Source organism: Labeo rohita, chromosome 17 (genome assembly GCF_022985175.1).
Source record: "Labeo rohita strain BAU-BD-2019 chromosome 17, IGBB_LRoh.1.0, whole genome shotgun sequence".
Lineage (NCBI taxonomy): Eukaryota > Metazoa > Chordata > Actinopteri > Cypriniformes > Cyprinidae > Labeo > Labeo rohita.
Genome location: NC_066885.1, coordinates 18,120,325 through 18,141,815, shown reverse-complemented (window position 1 = coordinate 18,141,815; position 21,491 = coordinate 18,120,325). Strand labels below are relative to the sequence as shown.

General features: G+C 34.5%; 2 long non-coding RNA genes across 2 annotated transcripts in view; one reads left to right on the top strand and one right to left on the bottom strand.

The window, feature by feature from the left end:
• The window catches only part of LOC127180260 (uncharacterized), a 35,647-nt gene extending 14,797 nt beyond the window's left edge, over positions 1–20,850 (top strand). The window contains exons 2-3 of the long non-coding RNA XR_007829606.1: positions 6,565–6,683; positions 19,539–20,850. This is a non-coding gene — a long non-coding RNA (uncharacterized LOC127180260). The remainder of the gene's footprint in view (positions 1–6,564; positions 6,684–19,538) is intronic.
• Positions 1–21,491, bottom strand: part of LOC127180261 (uncharacterized) — a 67,533-nt gene that overhangs the window by 4,570 nt on the left and 41,472 nt on the right. Inside the window, exon 2 of the long non-coding RNA XR_007829607.1 lies at positions 12,527–12,577. This is a non-coding gene — a long non-coding RNA (uncharacterized LOC127180261). The remainder of the gene's footprint in view (positions 1–12,526; positions 12,578–21,491) is intronic.

Below are 21,491 nucleotides of genomic sequence, written 5' to 3'. Positions count from 1 at the left end.
AAGCTAATTTCGAATTTCAGTTAATGAAAAACAAAATAAAATAAAATAAAGAAATACTTTTAAATTTCAATTAATGAAAAATAAAATAAAATAAAAAAGCTACTTTTGCATTTCAGTTAATAAAAAAATAAATAAAATAAAAAGCTACTTTTAAATAAAATAAAATAAAATAAGCTACTTTTGAATTTCAGTTAATTAAAAAAAAGCTACTTTTGAATTTCAGTTAATAAAAAATAAAATAAAACAAGCTACTTTTGAATTTAAGTTAATGGAAAATAAATAGAATAAAATAAAATATTTTATTTTTATAAAAATAAGAAGAAATTAATTATTAGAACGCACAGCTACTTTTTAATGGAAGTTAAATAAGAAAAATGCTTTTTGCACCAGGATATTCTAAAATGTGTAATTTATATTGAGGGAATACAGGAAGGAAGGAAGGAAGGAAGGAAAGAAGGAAGGAAGGAAAAAACGGATCGGAATGCAGGGCTTTTTAATTTCAATTAATGGAAAAAGATTCTTTCTGTATCTGGATAGTGCAGTTACTATTATAATATAGCCTATTATTTATAGTACTTGTAAAAAAAAAAGGGGAAAGAAATAAATTATTAGAATGCACAGCTACTTTCTAATGGAAGTTAAATAAGAAAATGCTTTTAGCATCAGAATATAATAATATGTGTTGTTTATATTAAAGGCAGGAAGGAAGCAAGGAAAGGGGAAAAAGGATCTGAATGCACCGCTAATTTTTAATTTCAGTTAATGGAGAAAGATGCTTTCTGTCTTGTGATAGTGCAGTTACTATTATAATGTAACCTGTTATTTATATTACTTGTAAAAAAAAAAAAAAGAAAAGAATAAAAAAGAAAAGAAAAGAAAAAGGAATGGATAAAACATATCAAAGAATAAATAATCTAAGAATAATATAATGCACTTTAATGGCATTTAATAGGGGAATGGTGTTGTATTCAGATGGTGTAATTACATCATCTACCAGTAGGGGCTAACTGGACCATGCTAACCAGGCATACCTTGACCTCTCCACTAAAACACTGAATTTTATTTTAGATCGCTCATCTTTCCTCTTCCCCTTTTTCTCTTTCTCTCCATTGCTCATTGATGCCCAGAGGTAATTAGGCAATTAAGGGCTAATTGAAAAGCTTTGTAGAGAGAGCTGAGGGCTCAGAGATCCCTTAGCAACACACTGAATCACCTTAACAAGGGAAAAGACACACACACACTCACTGAACACGGGAGCACGTGCGCGCTGTTTAAGAAAACAAAGAAAGCAATTTCGAAGATTAAAAAATCATAAACCAGATCAACACCACAAAAACAAGCTAATCAGAAGAACCTGAGGATAAACATGTATTGATGATGCTGGCTGACAGAAAGCATGCGGAGGCTGCCAATGCCTGATAGCGAACATGCTGACTGTCTTGATGTAATTCATGGAAAATGTATTCCATCTGAACCAGTTTCTGTCTCTAACACTTTAAAATGCTTTTAAAACTACATTCGACTGAGTGCAGTGCACCACAGGACATCGGGCCTCTGAGAATGCAGTTCCTTTGGAGTAAAAGACAGTATTTTACAGTAGAACGTCAATGTAAAAAGAACAGTTTTGGGAGGATTTTGGAAGTACTTGTTCAGGGAGAATTATGCATGTAAAGAAACACTGAACAAACTCCATTAAGTTAGAAAAGAAAAAAAAGAAAAGGGAAAAGGTGGAAAGGAAAGAAAGATTCCTCTGGGATGCGCCAGGCTTAAGGTTGAAGCTTCAAGGGTGGAGGTCAGGGGATCTAGAGATTCAAGGGTTCTGTTTTCTATTTCCAAAGGTATAAAGTTGCAGATTAAAGGTGCTTGCTTTCTTTGTCCAAGATTTGTACGTTTCTGAACGATTCCAAATGGTGGTTTTACTCTGAACGACGTCAAATATCCTGTAGGCTGTTCCCTTTCACAGTTTTTGCAGTTTTCTTAAATGTTCCTCGCTGTTCCTCAGAGGGTCTTCCATCTGATCCCTGGTGTTGACAAAGGTCAACAGAAAGGTTACCATCTTTTTCTCACCTTCTGCTGTTTTCTTTTGCGAATGGGGTAACTTTACAGCGTCTAACCTACTTGATAAGAAAAATGAATCAAATGGGCTCACACAAACACACGTCTGCTGATACCTTGCTAACATATATAGGCAACTGAACCGCTCTTGCCGCCAGCCTATGTAAAGTGAGCGTAAATAATCGTTATTCCTAATTTAAAGGCATTTAAGATGCATTAGCTTCTCTATAATTACTTAAAACTCAATTACGAGAATCCACTGAAGTGCAGGCCTCAGCTGCAGGGCTCAAGCCGCTGACGGAGGAACTGAATGGATGAAGAGATAGTGAAAGAAAAGGAGCACTACACTGCAGGGTGGAGGTGGAGAACATGGGTATTACTTTGTTTTTAAATGGATGCAAAATTCTTTTTTTTGTATTCGACAAGAGGAGGCTTGGTTGACCATTTTATTAGTCGCTTAGTCACAGAAAAAAAAATTCCACAGGAACTAGTGAAGTCATGCAGTCCGTGGCGGACAGATCGTTAACGGCTGGTCTGTGTGGTAATATAGTACATCATTCATCGACCGCAAATACGGCTTTTCATCTGAAATATATATGTAGTAGCAACTTTACATGGCTGCTCAATCTAATGTTAACCTAGAAAAATGTGCACGATTGAAGTGTCTGTGTGGAGTGAGGAAGCTAAACAGTAGCACACTTACTGCATCACAGATGGAGGTGCCGGTGCGGACACTTGCTCTTAAAATACTCCGTCATTTCTGGTTATACAGATAAAAGTAATACATCTTTCGAATCTGTAAGGACTCTATGTTTATGTGTGCACTCACAATTACAACGAAACGTTGCGCTTTTGTAAAATAATTAAAGCAAACAGGATGCGTTTGCGAGTCTGCCTTCTCGGTCTCTGTGAACTTGAGCACAAAACTTTGAAACTCTGTGAAAATTTTAAATGAATCAATTCAAATAGAAAACAAATATTCTCAGATTATATAATCTGTATGAAATGTGCATAAAGGCACGTCCACTACTGTCAGTGTCACCTACTTCATCTCTTAAGCGAAAACAAAGAAAGCACTAGTTTATCGATAAATTATTAAAACGTTAATGCAGTTTTTCTCTGACACATTCATAATTATATCTGCCGGGGCACTGTGGCAAGCTTTTTTTGCTTGCGCTTGAGCGCTTATTAGGCTATGTAGGCAGTTCAAGGCTCATTATTATGATTTGTATGGTTTATTAATAAATGTGCGCATAATAGTTGACTAATGCTTAAAATGAACGACTATAGTTGACCAGAAAAATCTTTAGTCGAGGGCAGCCCTAGTATGGACTTAACCACCCTACAATGATAAAAACCCATTCACCCTTTTTAAACCCCCCAAAACCTAAACAGTCTCAATTATCAAGCCGATTTGATTTTCTGAGCAGTATGAAATCAGTTGTACACTGTCTGCCATTTTCTCCACGCTCGAGCAGCTGAAGCAACAACGTCTTGTAAGCAGTGCAGGTGTTCTGTATTTGGATGTAAAAGTGAATATTAGGCCAGTTTCACACTGAAGCTCAAGCTTGTAGTGTGAAACAGAAGTACTCATTTTTTCCCGACATCAGAGCCACTGACGACACAGTGGACTAGTTTTGTTTTTGATAGTAACATGTCACCAAATGCACAAAAAATGGAAGAGAGGGGCAGGGTGAGCAGTAACTCATTAGCATTTAAAGAGACATGCACCAAAATGGGTTGCTGTGAACAGAGCTGTTTTGGCAAGGTAAAAAAGGTGTTGTTTTAAATGACCACTGATGAATTTTAAGCAAAAAATGATTCAGACATTGCATGAAGACGCTAAAGAATCTTTCTAACTTGTGGAAAATGGGCATCCGTTGTGTGTTCGGGACAGTGGAGACAGAGCTAGTTTGGAAATGTGCGCTGGGAAAGTGCAGTGAGGTACGCATATGTTGAGGATTACAAATGTGCTCATTATTGTGTCTCAAAAAGGCAAAAGCTTGAATATTATTTAGGTTATGCTCATAAATATTTAATCACAAGTGACCTTTATGAAAAATAAGTACACTTTAGCATACTTTCAAAAAGAGTACTTATTATGGAAATATTATACTTAAGTGTGAACTGATTGCAATGTTTTGGACCTTTAATTGTATGTTATTTTTTAATTTGTCATTTACAAAGCATACTTTTAACAAGTGTATTTATGTTGGCGCCAATAGCCTTGTGGGCAGCGTTCTGGCACCGTTGCGCTATGGGTGTCCTGTGTTCAAATCCCGACTTGAGGGCCTTTCCTGATCCCGCCCCTTATTTCTCTCCCACTTCACTTCCTGTCAATTCTGATCTGTCCTGTCAGTAGTACTGTATATTTAAAGGTAAGAAACATTAAAAGTGTACACTAAGTTCACTTAAGTGCAGTTTTTTAAAATACGTTTACATTTGAAGTATTACAAGTGCACATTTATTTCAGTTAAGCACACCTCTTTTTTACAAGGTGATGCATTGATCCAGAAGTATTTTCTCATGATGCTGAGGAATTTTAGCTCTCTTCCATCACTTTTTGTCCAAGAACAAAAAGATAGAAAATGTAAAAACCTGAAATACAAATAAAATATAAATAAATGTGCAAAATAATTTAAATTAAATTTTAACAGCACACTGAGTGGCTATTTGATTCAACATAAAACTAACTTCTCATTACACAGCCATTTGAAATCTTGTTGATCAATCCAAGATCAGTGGATGAATACACAAACTAAAATGTCAATGCGCCATTCCTAGGATTTGGTACCTTTTGTGTCCCCAGTAAAGATCATTATATTATTGCATTAAAATGTAAAAAAAAAAAGTTGTCTTTGACGTAAACAACACCCTTTAAACTTTTTAAAAAAAATAACTAAAATTTTAAACATTTTAAACCAACAAATACCGCAATTTTTCTTATGTTCTTATGTCTTATGTTCTTGTGTCTGCCATTTTGATGATAAATACAACACTTGATATGAGTGTTTTTTTAATAGATATTTTTCACGTTGTTTGGTATATCAGTAATAGTATATCAGTTTATTTAGTGTATATGTATTATCCAAGCATTCAATTCATTTTTTTTTAAAAAAATAACAGTTTTTAGCTAGTCCCTCAAAATATTGTCCACCCTGTTATATTCGACTACCGGCCCTTTAAATGAAAGCCAATCATATCAAATCATTTTCTTGGAGGGAAAACAGTTGGGAAAAGTGAGTGAGAACCTCTGTTTTGTTTATTGTCTGTTTTTACTTATTTTATCTTGCCAATCTGATGTGGTCAACTTAAATATATACAACTTAAGAATATGAAAAAAGTAAATACTTATTTACTTATTTATAAATGTAGCATTGAATTCTTTATTTTACAGACCTTCTGTGGAAGCACTTTTTTGCTCAGACTTAGTGTAACGGCTGATTTTGATCAAAAAGTCCACTCTGTTAGCGTCCACCCTGTTATTGTATTTAAACTTTATTACATATTACATATGGCATGTTTTACATAGTGTTTCCACCACAACCAAGTTTAAACAAAATTAGTATTGTAATTAGCTGTATGACTCTTAAAGAATGTCCATACATTTATTATTTCAAATTTTTGTTCATTTGTCCTTAACAGGGTGGACATTTTTGGTCCTACTTCCCATTGAATATGGCTCATAATTGCTTAAATTTATATACCTAAGGTTGACCAAAATTATTTTTCACATGTTTTACATTATAATTACACAAGAATTGATTTCAAAATGTGTTTAATTTTTTAAGTGTAATGATGAAATAAGTTTTTCTGGCCTATAGGAAATATTTTTTGCCTTGTATATGAGGGTTTTTGGGTTCTAATCCACCTTATTATCATTTTTATATTGTCAATGGATGCATAACAGGAAATCTTTGTGGATGCTGTTGTTTGCATTTTGTTTTGTGATTGCAGTTGAACAGATTAGCCGTGGAAATGTGTCTGAATGCTGTGTGTGGGAAATAACGTTATTGACGCCTTCTACCTCTGGTTGCGACAACAACGAACACAAAACATTAAAAATAACATATTTTAGCACAGCATTACCGCTCATTATAAAAAACAAAAAAACACTACAGAAATTAAATCTCCTACTCAACAACTGAGCTTTTTCATTAAGTGTTGACAACAAAATTGAAAAGTGGTCAATGATTATCAAATTCTCGGTCGTACGACAACATACATGCTCCTGGTGAAAACATTTAGTGACACTAAAAAACTAATTTAGATTTCATACATGCAGCTCTGGGAATTTGTTGGTGTAACTAGTATGAAAATAGAATTAAAATGAAATGAGAGGGAGGAAGAGAAAGAGAGGAAGGGATCTTTGGAGATTTGCTGGATGGAGGAAAAAGCAGATGGCCCAGCACTGTTTCTACCTGCTGGTGGGTGTGGGTGGATCAGTGTACACACTTGTGTACACGTGTATGTGTGTTCTCATGCGTGTGTGTTTACATGGGTCAACAGGGTTACGCCAGCTCCATCTCTGTTCCGAGCCAGATGGTACCAGAGAGGAGGCTAGACCCCCGCTACCATCTAAATAGGTTGCCAGGCCAACAGAGAGATTCACCAAAGATGTATATCAGGTAAACACTGTCTTCTTCAAAATAAATGCCACTGAGAGAATATGATATGTGACTAGAGAATTATATAAAAGCGGTGCTCAAATACACAGAAAAGTGTATGATACTGGAATACTCAAATACTGAATTTAGCATTAGATAAAAAATGTGCTCTTAACTGAAAATCAGTTATTAAATCACACTCTTTATTTCAATATATTCAGCAATTGAGCAATTAATTTCTTTACAGACAAATACAATCGACAACCTCTCTCTTCCTCATGTTGGGAAAATAAGAGCGTATTAAAAATCAACATGCAGTCAAAATAGACCCTGTTTACTTTCTTAATGCATTTCCCAGTTTCCATTTGAACGACTCATTGGTGCACGTTATTCCAAATAAAAACAATTGCCTTTCTAATCAAAATCTAATAACGTGCTCTTCATCTTGTTTAACTCAAAAATTTGTCATATTAAGGAAGTAAAATAAATTGCAAATGGGAATCCACACTCAGTTTAAGACCCCCACCCACTCATACAAGCCAAGATATTCCAGTATTTCTGATGAAAAAATAAAAAATTATACATTTATGAAAATTTAATACGTGCTCTTCAATAAAAGCAACTTATTGACAAAATAGCATCTTTAATTAACATTTTAACTTTAATTTTTATACACTCTAGAAAATACTGAGTTAAAAACAACCCAGTGTTGGGTGAAATATGGAAAAACCCAGCAATTGGGTTGTTTAGACCCAGTGGTTGGGTTAAATATTTAACCAAGCCTTCTGGGTTATTTTATTTAACTATTACTTAATTAAAATGAACCCAAGATAGGTTGGAAATTACCATTTATTAACATGTAATTTAAATGAACATTTATTAATAATAAGTAGAATAAATATTAATTAAATTATTATTTTTTAATGGCTTATTAATAAATGTTAACATTTTGTTTATTGCTGATGCCTCTACACTCTAACAAATGCTGGGTTCAGTTTTTTGGGCCATTTTATTGGGTTATTTTTAATATTTTTACCCAGGTGCTGGGTAGTTTTTCTGTAACTAAGCTGCTGAGTCATTAATCATTGGGCTATTTTATTTACTTTTTTTATTATTATTATTTATTTTTTTACTATCACAGGCTTAGATTTTGCAGACACACCAGCACGAGAATAAGCATCATTTCGGTGAAAAGCAATTACAGAGAACGGTTGAATATACTTAAATTAAAATGCTACTTTTAAATGTTCCAAGTTTTTTCTAAAATGCTTGTTAAACAAGTTTAAATGTATGTAATATAGTAAACTATGCTGTATTCACCCAAATAAATTCAATTTGTCTTGTATTTTGTCCATGTGTTCTTGCGTAATAATAAATGTTCATCTTTTGATTATTGCTGTTGCCTCCATAATTCTGTGTGTGATTTTTAATATCCAGCTCATTTTAAGTCAGCAACATAATACTTTTTAAACAAAACAACCCAGCATGTTGGGTAACAACATTTAACCCAACCAATGTTTTCTGTCCAATATTTACTCAGCACTGGGTCACCAAATAACCCAAGTTGAGATGTTTTGAACCCAACATTTAGAGTATTAATTGAGTCTGATTTTTAATTTACTACTTATTTTGGGTTCATGCCAGCTATATAGTAATTTTTAAACAATAGTTAAGTTAAATAAACTACCCAGAAGGTTGGGTTAAACATTTAACCCAACCACAGGGTCAAAACAACCCAGTCGCTGGGTTTGTCCATATTTCACCCCGTGCTAGGCTGTTTTATCCCAGCATTTTTAAAAGTTTTTGTAATATATTAATAATAATTTATTTATTTGAATACTTTAAATTAGCCTGAGTGTCATGCGTAACATTATACACAGTTTTTGAAGTTAAAGACTATTGTAGTAATGTGCAATTACACCTATGATGCATTAAAAAGTATGATGCACTCATGCATAGCAAAAACCCTTAGTCAATTAACAGCGAGACAAAGCAAAGCTATACACTTAATACAAGATACATGACCGTAATTACTTTTTATGATGAGCAATGCTATTTTTAGAATCACATATAGTCATACATACAATTCCCACCTCCCACACTTTCATATTAAAGTAGATATGGCCAAATGCTGGGAGACTTTAGTGTTCTCTTCAGGAGCTGCTTTAGATGACTAATCAGCAGCAATAGTGAGAGAGGAATTAGCATTTTCCTGCTGCAGGAACTGCTCACTTAATTACAGCTTCACTCTGCCATTTCACTGGCCCCCTCTCTCCTAAACACACTGCTCTCTTTCTGTCACATGCGCTTTTTCTTGTTCTTTCCATCTTTTCATCTGCCGCTTGCTCCCTCTTTCTGTCTCAATCAGGATTCTATTGTGTGCTCAGAGTATTTGGTACTCTGAACCAGGCCTGGGCTTGTCACTCTAGATTTGCTTTCATCATCAGCTTCTACTGTGTTTAAGTGGCTCCCAATTACTCCCTGCCTCCTTCCCCTCTGTCTCTCTCTTGCACACCTGTAAACCATTTCAGCGTAAAGAGATCACCATAAATGCGACACATGCTTTGTTGAATGCTGTCACCACGCGCACGCCTGGGTAAAAACAGACTTTCTGGTTAATTTGTTAATTTAAAGGTTTCTGGTATCGATTATTAAGATCTCACTGTAAATCTTTCTGCCATTATCAGCAACTATCACCAAGAAGTTTCCCTGTATCAATGTTTTATGCCCTGTGTTTAAGCAGTGCTCTTCCTTTTGAATCTAAAAACAGTTCAGCTTTTGAGAGACAGCTTTTCCTGCAAATTATTTAATATATTTATTTTAAATTAATTATATTTCCTTAATGCACTATGAAGCACCAAATAGGAAATAATTATATAAAATCTGAATATATAGAAGTAAAAGCAGAATATGTTTAGAAATCTGAATATATAGATGTACATCTGAATATATAGTTATAAGTCTAAATATATAAATGTAAATCGTGAATATGTAGATGTAAGTCTGAATATATAAATGTAAACTGTTTACACACACACATATGTAAATCATGAATATATAGTATAATTTGTCACATTTATGTTAAGATGTAACTATATGTTCTATATATTCACAATTGATATATATTCAAAATTACAACTATATTTTTGGATTTACTTCAGTTTATTTAGACTTAAGTATATATTCAGATTAACTTCTATACATATTCATGATTTGCATATGCTCAGTTTTTTAATCTATATATTTTTTTATCTTATATCTATATATTGCAACTTATATATATCCAGAATTATAAGTACATATTCACAATTTACATTTATATATTCAGACACAAGATTTATTTCTATATATTCATGATTTACATTTTTATATTACAGCTTGTCTCTATATATTCAGACTTATAACTATATATCCTGATTTATATTTATATATTCAGATTTATAACTATATATTCTGATTTACTTCTATATATTCAGAATTATACCTATGTATTCTGATTTACATTTATAAATTCTGATTTATAACTATATATTCTTATTTACTTCTATTTATTCATAATTATAACTACGTATTCTGATTTACATTTATACATTTTAATTTACTTCTATATATATAGAATTATAACTACGTATTCTGATTTACATTTATAGATTCTGATTTATACCTATATATTCAGATTTTTAAATATATATTCTACATATTTCAATTTTATATAATTATTTCCAATTTGGCACTTCATACAGTACATAAGTATTTATATATCATATTATATTTTGAAAATTATTTAACACACACACATGTGTGTGTGTGTGTGTGTGTGTGTTTTAAATAATTCTTACAAATATTACATGTTTTCTTTTAAGCTCTTTGCGAACCAATATAAACTCTGAAATAAATTCAGTTGATTTGATATGGCCAGATATTTGAGGAACCTGCAGACATATTTTTCCTTCCTTGTAAATGTGTAAAATAAATTCATGATATTTTTCACAACAATCTCTTAATCTTCAGCAAAGTCTCTCTCGCAAGGACTGAATCAAACTGATGCTTGACTGCAGATGTCAGACGTTCAGGTACACACGCTCCAGAGTTAATCATAAACCCGCTGAACCTGAACTAAACCTGTTTGGATCTGTTTGGTTTTGTCAGCTCTAAACTTACTTGGAAACTCAACTAGCTTGTTAAGCTGGCTTTGTGTAACAGGCCATAGGGAAGTTCAAATCACAAACAATTGACTCTTTTGGAACGATTCTTGTTAGCGAATCAAAACCATATAGCACAACTTGTGTAGCCTGATTCCAGAAATGGATGACTTTTACCGGCCGAGCATTTTAGTGAGTGCAAAACATACAGTGTGAAAAGTAAAGCCCTGAAATGAATGATCCTTTATGAATTGGTTTGTTTAATGAACAGTTCAAACAGATGAGTTATTGATTTGAATCAGTCTGAGACACTGATCTGTAAAATTAGCTGTACCCGACTAGAGAATTTTTCATACTATATGTGAAGAAAGCCATTTGCTCACAAATCAAATGTGAATTCAGAATCAAATGTTTGTGAAACAAGAATTCCCTATTGAAACCCAGCTATTCAAACAAACAAACAAAAAGTATCCAGACAGAACTGGGAGACCGAGACAGCCTTAAAGGCAGACTAAATGACCACTGTCTGAATTTGGTCCTCATATGCTTGATCAGTTCATAAACTTAAAAGACTGAATGCAAAGGTCAGTTCACTGCAGTTATCTGTCTAAAAGCCAACACACAACATGACACATTCCATCTCTCCTTTCTCTCTATAGACCTCCAGTTATTTTCACACCTGTCCTCTGCCTTTTTTCTCAGAGCTATAGATAAGTTCAGAACACCTTGACCTTTTTAATGGAGACCAAACCGATTGCGGGTTCTTTCTTAAAAGCGCACAAACACTGTATGCTGTCTGTATGGTTTGATATTCATGAGATAGCTCAGAATAACCCTCCAGCCAGATAATTGGAATTTTAATTATGCATGATATTAACCTTGAAACAAAAACAATGCTATTCTATTACCCCCGCGATGTTGTCTGTCTTGCAGTGATTCCATGAACCATTTCATTCAGAATTGACTCTGGCTTCAGCTGCAGGCAAAGCGTGCTGCAGGACACTTTTATGAGACAGTTATTTTGCAGATTAATTCCCTTTATAGCACATCTTTTACAGAACAAAGAGAAAAACAAGAAAACAAGACAAGAAAAGGGTGAAAAATACTGAGAATCAAAGATTGTGAAATAGCAGACAGACAGGGAGGTGGTAGATGCCCCCACATTGGATCCTTCATTATTCAACTAATGACTCAAATTGTTCCATTATAATATAGCAAGAGTATTCGAGCTTCACACAGAACTGCTGAAATTGTACATTTCAGCAAAATTACTGTCATAATTTGCTACATTACCATTTCAAATCTTGAGAGATAAACTATTTGAATTAAGCACTGTGCTGTGAGAGCACTTGCCATCATGAGACTGTTAACACCGGCCTGTTATCCAAAACTAACAAGTCTTAAATTCACCAGATTCTTTTGCATACCTCAGTTCAATCTTCTTGCTAAACATTTATTTTGTATACACAGGCATACCTGTGTATATTCTTACTATACACAAGGACACTGAAAATAATGATAAAAATTCGGTGAGTCAGATGTTGATTCATAACCACTCTAGGAGATACAGATTAGTAAATGATTCATCAGACTGTTTTTTCATTAAAAGAATTAAAGGAACCAAGTCATTTGTTCATGATGCAGATTACACTAGTCTATATGCTTTTGAATCACTAAAACAAACCTGTTTGAGTCATGCTGTACCAAAAAAGAAAATTATACCTTTTGTCCTGGCTCGCTTAGGCTTCACACTGTCATTTTTAGCACCAAAACCTAAAGATACAAAACAAAAACCAAAAGGATAGAGTCACAAACTGAAAGGACAGCTTTTATGACATATATTTTGCAGCAAAACCTAACATCCAAAATAACTAATTCCTCTGTTGCACACACAAATGAAAATCTACTACAAGGAGATGGCAATTTTGATGCTTGTACTGAACTGTAATAGCCAACATATTGCAGCTCCTATGATGAAAAGAGAATATTTTTGGTTTGCTTAGATGTCTTTGGTTCTTGTTGGGTCCATATTTCAGAGTTTGTTTGAAAGCAGACTGGGATCCCAGTCCAGGTTTGCTTGTTTGGTGCACACAAATGTTTGGATGCCAGGGTTCACACTTACATTTAAATGAACCGCATTAATAGCACTTGCACCAGTTATTTGATTACATACCTTACAATGCAGATTGCACTAACATTGACAACTCTAGTAAAATATGATTTTAGCACTGGGAGTAGTGCTGGATGGTTTGACCAAAAATTTGTTTCACTTTTTTTTTCTCCAGGATTTCATGCTTTCTCACAGTTTTTTCCCTGATTGGTCCTTTATATGAATCAGAATGCATGAAATATGTGCAGAAACACTGCATTTTAATCACAATCTAAACAAAGATGCTACATGTAATTTTCAAAATTGAAAGCAAAAGCAAGGACTGACTGTACAAAAACAGCAGATGGGCTGATTTAGAGCGCTAATTCACTCTCTGACAGCAAGTGGCGCTGATGAAACAGCAGCAATACAGCGTTTCCTTGGTTACTGCTGTAAACAAAGCAGCACCGCACTTTCAAAGTTTATTGACTTTTAGTATGAATATGTTAGCCTTAATGTTATTTATAATCTAGTGTGCTCCAAAACAATTCCAAAATTCGCATTTAGAAGATATAAACATTCAAAATGTAGAGTCTCTAATTTCTGCCAATATGGATCAATGATTAGATCACCCTGCACTTCAGCTTCTCATCAAACTTTCTTTCCAAATGCTCTCTAGAATCCAAAGCGTCCCACCCCCTTCGCTATAGACGCTGAAATGGCGGCCAAAAATCAGTCACTTGTTGACAGAATTTGTATTATCTGTACGGTGAATGGCACATATAGGGCAGAGTTTAGCTCCAAACCTAATCAAACACACCTGAACAAGCTAATCAAGGTCTTCAGGATACAGGTTGGTATTTTTTTTTTTTTTTTTTAGGGTTGGAGCTACACTCTGCAGGGACACCGTCTCTCCGGGATCAAGATTTCCCACCCCTGGTATAGGGGACAGGGAACGATTCAGTGTAAATATGCTTTCCGTAAGGGCAAATGAAGTCTGGTGTCAGGCTGTCACGCACATCAAACCACAAGTCAAACCACAGCGGCACGCACATATATGATATGTGATATGAACTAAACACTATTGAAACAATATAAACAAAACACTAAAAAGGGGGTGGAACTGCTTGATATGCCCCACCCTGTCTTCCTGTTTTAGTTGAAATTACGTTAAAACATAGAATAACACTGCCTGTTTCAAAGCATTTCAGTGGTTCTTTAAATACATTAATATGCATTATACATAGGTAAGATGAAAAGAAAATACCACTTAAACTTTTCTAAACATAGTAGTTTGTCCTCAGAAATACATTTACAAACCCTCACCCCAATTAAGTATTTAGGATTTTCTTCAGAAATTTTGTGCATCGTGAACAGTGATTTTGCTCTGCCTGCTACAGTATTTCTCCTCTTAGCTTGTTTCTGTCTGCAGCATCTCTGGCTTCTGTTTACAGCTGTTTACAGTTGGTTTATTTACCCAGTTAAAGAATTAGTTGTGTGTTATTAATAGCTCTTAAATTTTACCAACCATTATTCAGAAGTGTATGTCGTTTACAGGGATCTCCTCTCAATTCACAACACTGTCTATGTTGCTAAGCCATTTGTACTATGCTTTTTTTTCTTAATTCATACATGTGTGTGTTTAGTAATTCGAACCGGGTTACCGTGTTTAAACCAGTATATCACCCAGCACTAACTAGCAGCATACATAAAAGGTGCAGGAAATACTACATAACATTCTTCTAATATACACACGGGACATTTCTGTAATTATGCCGTTCTTTACAAATCACACACAAGCATTTCTGCTAAGTTAGGTTCAGCTACCAACTTGGGTATTAAGTCTTAATGGGGTTCCCTCATTGGCTTCTGGCACACTCCACTGCTGCATCAGTCTATAATGTTGTTTCCTCTCAACTTCCTAAAGCATTAGATCTGTTTCTCAATGCATGCATGAACATTGCGTAAATGTAGCAGTGCAGTAACTATACATTTAATATGTTGTATAATGATAGCCACAAATTATAAAGCGTCAATTATTACAAACCTAATCATCACGAATTTGAACTCACATGAGAAGGCTTGTCACATTTCCATAGGCTACAACTGATAATTAATCTATCTACTTTTTGGGAAGAGTGGGCATGGCCAATTGTAAATTTTATGAGTCTGGCTTTTGGTCTCATCTGTGTCCAGCTATTTTTAATCTGTACAAAACAGCTCATTTTGCTGCTTGATATTGCCAATAGGTGTGTCTTCATATTTTAACGTATTATCTTAATGAGCACACTGGTTTGTAGCGCATACAGTTTTACCGTTTACGGCATGTTGTTATTCTCATCAGGGGAACGTTCAAGAAGCTCATAATTCATGTTCTAAGGTCTGAAGAGACTCACACAAAATCATACAGGAGAGAAGCCAGTTAGTTGAGTTTGTAATGTATGTAAATGCAGGAAATGGGATTCAAATCGAAACTATTTTCCCCTATTTTGTGTCCTCCCCACTTTTCAAACCAAAGTTACACTCTTGCTTCTCGTTATTTTCCTATAGCAGATAATGAACCAGAAGTCTCACCCATAGGCTTACTTCCACGTTAAAGAAAAAGGTGGATATGAAAAAGAAATGAAACTCAACACATTATTTTATGTTGCTTTATAAAACCCTGTATTGCAAAACACTTTGAAAACGTTTTCCACCACACCTCGTAACCCCATAACACAAGTAACGAAAAATTATGTGCTGCTTTCATGTTCCGTGTAAAAAAACCTAACAATCAGAAAACAAAGAGAGAATGGGAAAATTTCACTCTTTATTTTCCCAGCATGCACTTCTGTGCTGATTGAGGGCAATAGGTTCCACCCTTTTCTTTTGACCATTATTCCTGCCCTTATTTTTTGCTCCCTTTCCATCTCTTCTTCAAAGGGGGCTGAAGTCAAGTGTTACTCGGTCTCCTTCTGCATCAATAGCAGCCTGCTCGATCAAAAGAGGCCATCCAGAAAGGAGAGAAGCAAACAAGAGACATCCTCTCTCACACACTCACCTAAATTACCTCAATTAAGTCACATCCGTATTTTCCTTTCACCCTCTCTCTATTATGTGTCTCTTTCTGTCAAAACTGACTTTTCGTAACAGCAGCAGGACAATGCAACACAGAACAGTGCGTCACCAATAAAATAGCTGAGTTGCACTAGGATCACAAACTTGAAGTTGCCTTGAATCTTGACTTTTCTCAATATTTATTTTTACTTGTCTGATATTCAAAGCTTTTCTGTTATTTTTTGAAGTTTTGAATACATATTTACATTGGTTCTATAAATTTTAGATACTTGAATTTATAGATATTACAACATGGTATACATATATTTTTTTCTGTAAGAGACTTACAGTAGACTGGTTATCAGAGGGCCTGGAATTTACAAGTAATCTTCAAGAAGTGTCCCAGAGGATAGTCGTGTTAGCAAAGTGACATTTGGTGTAGCTTTTGGGAGCATGTAATTATTATATTCATATGTCATCATAATAACAGAAGTGGTGTTTGTTTAAAGCATTTAATCTAGTCTCTAATGTTTGCCAATGTCAGTTAAGCTGGTGACAACAGGACTGATGTGATTGTCGTCTGCTAATTAGAGCTTTGTTGTTGTGTAAACCCGAGATGAAACATACGAGTCAGAAGAGCTGTGCTTTATTGCTGTGGTTTGATCTACACATAAAAAGGCTTCAAATAAAACATTCTTTTACTAACTCATGTGAAGCACGTTGGTGCTGAAGTTCTCTAGTTCTTAAAACAAACAAACAAACAAACACTGAAAAAAAGAAAAGAAAAGTTTTAGAATTTTTAATTATCACTTCTTACTCCTCTTTAATCCGGTCCAAATCAAACATGCCTGTTTCTTACACACTCAGTGCTCTTTAAGAAATCTAATATCATCCGGAAAGAATATGGTTTACTATTTTTTTTTTCACTACACGTCTTCTTGTTCATATTAATCTTCAATAGACAGTACAACTAAATCATAATTTCTTTTTGGCCTGGTTCATTTGTCATTATGGATTTAGACATTTTGGCAACTTTATAGGTAAAATAATGGTGGTTTAGGTACTGGATCTCTTCTGAATAATACAAATAAAATTAAATAAGTTAAAAGTTCATTTAATTTTAAATGTTAAATTTAAGTCTATAACAGACTACTGAGAATGGGTCTACAGCACTCACTGTAAAAAATAAAAAACACAATTTGTTGAGTCAGCTTAAAATAATTTGTTACCCTGCTGCTTTAAAATTTTAAGTTCAGTCAACTAAAGTAAGTTTAGTCAACTTGAAATGTTAAGTTGTACTAAGTAACAACTTAGATATTTGTGATTGCTAAACTTGGGGGTACAGATGGGTAAGTAACCCAGCTGCCTTAAAATTTTAAGTTGATTCAACTCAAATATCTAAGTTGTCACTTAGTACAATTTAACATTTCAAATTCAACTTTTTTTGAGTTGACTGAACTTTTAAGGCAGCCAGGTTACAAATTATTTTAAGTTGACTCAACAAATTGTTTTTTTACAGTGCTCTTAATTATATAGCAGATACTTTTTTCTTTTAAAGAGGAATACCTAAAGAAGAAATAATGTTAAAAATAAAATGTATCTCATTTTTTTCTCTCAGCTCAGTTGCATGGAACATACCTGTCTGAGTGCCATAAATATTCTTTTTTCTGAAATCATGCTTGTAACTCAAAGTATTCAAGATATCTTACTCTTCATTTTTAAGCCCTCATTTAGTTCATTCCCATAGATAATGGGTCCCCAATGTGACTCCATATCCAAAATGTTTTAATTTTACCCATTTTCTATGGTCAGTAACAAAATGTAGGTAACTATTTAAACAGCTGATTAGTTATTGTATTAAAAGGGATGTCTGAAGAACAAATAATACTGAAACTGGAAACCTATCTTGTTTTCCTCTATCAAAACAACTGAATACAACACACCCCTCTGAGTGCCAAAAACAAATATATTTCCTACATTTAAAAGTTTTTAATTCAAGAAATGTTAAATATATCTTAATGTCATTTTAGATTCTTGTTCTTATGAAACTTTTCTTTTGGAGTCTCCGTTTTTAAGCCCCAGTTTGGTTCAGTCTCATAAATGACGGGGTGTCAATGCGGTAACTCATGGAGATGCATTAAGATCTACATATCTCTGGGACTAAACCATCAGGGGCCATTAAAATGAAGATACCAAAAGGAAAGTTTGTTAAGAACCAGAATCTAAAAGGGTTTTAAGATATATTTAATACTTCTTGAGTTACAGGCATGGAAACAAGAGGCAAAGAACACAAAAAGTGCTTTTTATCTTTTTTGAACTGTCACCGTTACCATATAATGAAGCAAAAAAGTGGGTAAAGTCAACAGATTTTTCTAACAGACCAACCAAACTCTGTGCAGAAAGAAAATAATGATGCTGTCAGCTTCTTAAAGTAATTTTACACCCCTCTAATTTGGCTCCACTCAGGTGAAAATTGTCATTTTGACCTCCCTCTACAAAATAGTTGATTACTCAGTAAATATACATCTGTGACATTTAGTAGTTTGGCTTTCATCACTATTGATGTTTGTCTTTCTCCAGAAAAATATTAAGAAAATCAACATTTTGGGCCATGGAAGTTTCCAATATTTGTTTGTTTTGACACGGAATGACCCATATGTAATTGTATACATTAATTAACTATTAATTTAATTAAGTTAATTGCTAAAAGTCTGTTTATATCAGTTGGTTTTATGATCCAACCACATGATTCCAATCTTGTCTGTACATGAAATCACTATAATAATAACTGTAACAACCATACAGTAATTTAGAAAACTAAATTGACCGTTACACCATTATTGGGGTGATGATGGTGGAAATGTTCAATAGCTGTTTTGTAGCCAAGACTTTAATGTATGTGCCGATACAGAAACTTTCAACACAGAAACTCAGTATATCCACTGCAGTAAAAAGTGTTATAACTACCCTCCTCTACTCTATATTTAGCTAAGCGATGGATTGGACAATCTGATGGGTGACAGGACTGAACAAAGGATGTCTTGTCTCTCTTTATGGCATTTTAGTGCAATCAGACATGTACTGAATATGCTCTTTTGTTTCATCAGTGTGTCGTTAAGATGTGGGAAGCATTCTCTCTGACTGAATACAGTTTGATGAGTGTTCTCTCTTTAAATGTCTCCAGTATGTCAAAGGAAACTCTGAAGGAATTGAAGTTTTTTTTTCTTCAGGTCACTTGCTTTGATCCATTTCCGCTGCCTTACAGGAAAGATGGCACTACCTTTGATGAAACATTTCCATGCATTTTAACACCAGTGACACACGGTCAAAACCTTCTCTGACTCGGACCCTTCATCCCCAGGATGTCCATGTTGTGGACCAAAGGTTTAACACAAAAAGGGTCAGATTTGACTATTCTTTTTTTGAGGATGCTTTGGACATTTCTTTCTGGAGTTTCCAGCTGGGAGCTCCGGTCACAGACACACCTGTCATTACTGTCTGTGTGTCAAAAAGAAAGTTTTTTTTTTTTTTCTTCCATTTTTAAACTTCTTGGTGTCAAAGGAAGATGCCCTCTTTCTCTTTCAGTCTTTCTTTTTTTATCGTTCCCAGACCACCTGATGCTGGAAGACCAGTTGAGCTGCCTCTCTTCCCATCTGCCCTAGCAGTCCCTCGCTTCCCAGGCAATGACGGGCCCTGTTGCTGTGGTGATGGATGACTTTGTGTCGAGTGGCAGAGTTGGGGGGTCTTAGGTGATACCACCTGTCTACGAAGGAAAGTGAGAATGTAACAGAGAAAAAGAGAGAGGGCATCTTTTTTCTGTTTGACTGACAGTCTATTGTTTTTGCTCCCCTTTTCTTCTCACTAGTGCATTTCTCAGTATATTTTCATATGAATTTAAACTAAGCCTACTATACACAGAGTTTATTATATATATATATATATATATATATATATATATATATTCTTATACATATTCTTATTTCTATCATGACAACTCTCTGAAGATTTTAGTATGGTAATGGATATGGCAATGGTAATGTATTTGGTCTTGGTGGAATAGATCTGCTATGCTGATGAATTGCTGTTGCTGTTGGTTATTGCTGTTGTTGAGGATTGTTACTGCTGCAAAACAAGGAACATGCTACTGCCAATACAGTGCTGTGAGTATTTTAGACATACTGCTGCTACACAAATAGCATATATAATTATCCATAGCAGAGCTATACAGGTGGAGCTGGGGAGGTGGAGGGTTTCAGAAGAACCCTGAAAGTGTGCTGTGAAATACTAACCATCCATTTAAATGTAGTAAGCTCATTGGCTGTGTATGCAACTGCTTGTACTAAGCAGTTTAATGCTTTAAATATCATTAGTTTGCATTAATGACTCATCAGCCATGTGCCGTCTATAGTTTAATGACAGAACTTGGCACTACATACATATATATAGTAACCTGCAACTTCTAATAAATTCATAATTTTATAATTTCTATATATGTAACACTTATGTATTGTTTTTAATTAAAAACATGAAGTTTAAGTAATAATGGGACTTCCTTTTCTGCTTCAAAGAGTTTGTCATAGTTTGAACCAGGCATGAGAATGCAAACACACACACACAAGACACAGGGAAAAAAAAACAGCACAGCAACAACACACACCCCACACACTGTGAGAGAAGCTCCTCATGCTGAAAGTCCCATGAGTTCTTCTCCTGTCAAAAACCATCGTTCTCAAACAGCAGCTCTTTGACAGAAGCCCACAATCTAGCAGAAAACCCTCCGCTCAATGCGACAGAATGCACTCTGACACTGCAATACACAATAGAAGATCTCACCATTTTCTCTTCACCTGTGTGTTACGGTGTCACTGTTCAACACACTGTAGTCACATTATAAGACTCTCAATTTCAGTGCACTGAATGGAAACACTAAAAGAGGAAAAAATAAGGGCGTTCTGAGATCACTAGACCAGGAAACCTTTTTCAGTAACAATGCAGTGACAGAGAAATATTTACAACCGCAGCGAATGCAAGTAATATGAAGAACAGGACACATCAATAGCTGCTAGATCTTTGTAAAAGTGTAAAATGTGGATTTCTATGCAGGATAACAGCATTGACCAGAGAATATTAGAGATCTGTATCAAATGCTACAATCCATGTGACAACATCATAAATAAAGATGATCATAGATAAGGATACTTAGTGTCTTGAACATGGTGTGCTATCAACACTGCACAAAAGTGATTTCTGTTCTAAGAAAACTTATTTTGTATTTACCTGCCACAATTGCAGATATTTTCTCCTGGTTTGATTGTTGTTGTTGTTGTTGTTGTTGATACTTCAAACACTCTCATGCCATCTAACATCTCACACGTCTCAAAACCAAGTGGCTGACTGTGACAGTTCTCTACCCACATGGATAGTTGTTCAATCCGAGAGCATCACAACTGAAACTGAACCTCATAGGAAACTGATTTACTTCACTTTAGATGTCCATTCTACACAGAAACTTCATTAATAGCTTTTGTTACGCCGTATAAATAGACTCACTGATTCTTATGA